The 2221-nt window shown below is 35.2% G+C and overlaps 1 long non-coding RNA gene across 1 annotated transcript; it reads right to left on the bottom strand.

The window, feature by feature from the left end:
- Window positions 1-687: 687 nt before the first annotated feature.
- On the bottom strand, window positions 688-1906 carry LOC113598505 (uncharacterized). The gene is made up of 2 exons (XR_003419130.2): window positions 1656-1906; window positions 688-1560 (listed from the first exon to the last, which is right to left on the bottom strand). It is a non-coding gene; the product is annotated as an uncharacterized LOC113598505 (long non-coding RNA).
- Between the last annotated feature and the right edge of the window lie 315 nt (window positions 1907-2221).

Here is a 2221-nt window from a genome sequence, read left to right as displayed (position 1 = left end):
GACAAGCTCACAGCCAAAATCATACTCAATGGTAAAAAGATCAAAGTATTTCCTCTAATATCAGGAAAAAGATAGATGCCCATTCTCCATTTTCATTTAACACAGTGTTGGAAGCCCTTGCCTGAAAAATTAGGTAAAAACAGGGAAAAAGGCATCCAAATTGGAATTAAGGAAGTAAAACTGTCTCGGTTTACAGATAACATGATCTGTATAGGAAACCCAAAGACTCCATCAAAAAAAATTGTCAGAACTAATAAAAGAATTAAGAAAAGTTTCAGGATACAAAATCAACACACAAAAATCAGTTGTGTTTCTGTACGCTACCAGAACTAGACAGAACTATCAGAAAGAGAAATTAAGAAAGGAATCCCATTTACAATTGCACCAAAGAAATACTTAGGAATCAATTTAAATAAGTAGATAGGAAGTCTACACTGAAAATTATAAGGCATTGATAAAATAAATTGAAGAAGAAATAAATAAATACACAGTTACTCCATGTTTGGAGATTGGAAAAATTCATTGTTAAAATGTCCATCGAACTCAAAGCAATATATAGATTCATTGCATTTCCGATAAAAATTGGCATTTTCCACAGAAATAGAAAAATGAACCTTAAAATTTGCATAAAACCAAACAGACTCCGTTTGAAACCTTGAGAAAGAATAATGCTGGAGGCACCACACGTTCTGATTTAAAACTATATTACAAAGCCATAGTAATCAAACAGTATGGTATTGGCATAAATACTGAAATTACATAGATCAATGGAACAGAAAAGAGAACTTAGATTTACTCATGCATAGACAGTCAATTAATTTACAACATAGGAGCCAATAATATACAATGAAGAAAGAACAGTCTCTTCAATAAATGGTACCGGGAAAACTTGACACTAACATACAAAAGAATGAAACTGGGCTCCTGTTTTACACCATACACAAAAATCAACATAAAATGGGTTAAAGACTTGAATATAAAATCTGAAACTGTAAACTCCCAGAAGAAGAGATAGGCAGTAAGCTCCATTACATTAGCTTTGGTAATTAACTTTTGGATTTTCCACCAAAAGCAAATGTAACAGAAGCAAAAATTGTGAGACTACATAAAACTAAAAAGGTTTCTGCTCAGTGAAAGAAACCATCAACAAAATAAAAAGGCAACCTATGGAACGGGAGAAAATATTTGCAAAGCCCATATTCAATAGGGGTTAATATAAAAAATACACAAGGAACTCATACAACTCAATAGCAAAAAACCAAATAACTAAAAATGAGCAAGAAATCTGAATAGACATTTTTCCAAAGAAGACATACAAATGGCCAACAGTATATGAAAAGGTTTTCAACATCACTAACCATCAGGGAAATTCAAATCAAAACCACAAGAAGATATCACCTCACACCTGTTAGAATGGCTATTCTCAAAAACACTGGAAATAACAAGTGTCAGTGAGAATATGGAGAAAGGAGAACCCTTGTGCACTGCTGATGGGAGTGTAAATTGGTGCAACCACTGTGGAAAACAGTATGGAGATTGTTCAAAACAATAAAAATAGATCTAAAAAAAGAAAAGAAAAGTAAATGTTTATAACTCCCAAATTGGCACCACTGATACCAAGTGCTCCCAACTGTTCCCCCAAACTTACAACTTACATATCCAGCTAATCACAGGACAGGCCAGTAATCTTAACTGTACATGTTCAAAGCAGAATGCCTGACACTGTTTCCTGTTTCTTTTCTAGCATTTTCCATTTCAACTAATGGAAGCTCCTTCTTTCCAATCATTCAAGTCATAGACCTTTGAGTTCTGCTTGCTCCTCTTTTTCTCCTGGTGGTCAATCTTTCAATAAATTCAATAATTTCTATCTTCAGAGTATTTCCAGAATCTGCATGCTCTCACTGCTGCATTGTTGCTCCTGTTAAAAATACAAGTTCTATCATTCTTCTGAAATGATTAAGACCCTTTCTATGGTTTGGTCATCTAACCCTGAGAAAAAGTCAGTCACTCTAAAGACCTTTACCATCTGCCTGTTCTTCCTCATGCTCCCTTATGACTCCTCACTCCTCACCTCTATGACATCATCTGCTACTCCTTTCCCTCTTGGTCACTCTAATCCCAGCCGATGACATCCCACATGAGGTCCACTCCCACCCAGAGTCTTCATACTTGCTCTTTCCTCTGCCTGAATGCTCTTCTCCTACATGCACATCATACTTCA

This window comes from Acinonyx jubatus, chromosome B2, assembly GCF_027475565.1.
Source record: "Acinonyx jubatus isolate Ajub_Pintada_27869175 chromosome B2, VMU_Ajub_asm_v1.0, whole genome shotgun sequence".
NCBI lineage: Eukaryota > Metazoa > Chordata > Mammalia > Carnivora > Felidae > Acinonyx > Acinonyx jubatus.
This window is presented reverse-complemented; position numbering and strand designations above follow the sequence as displayed.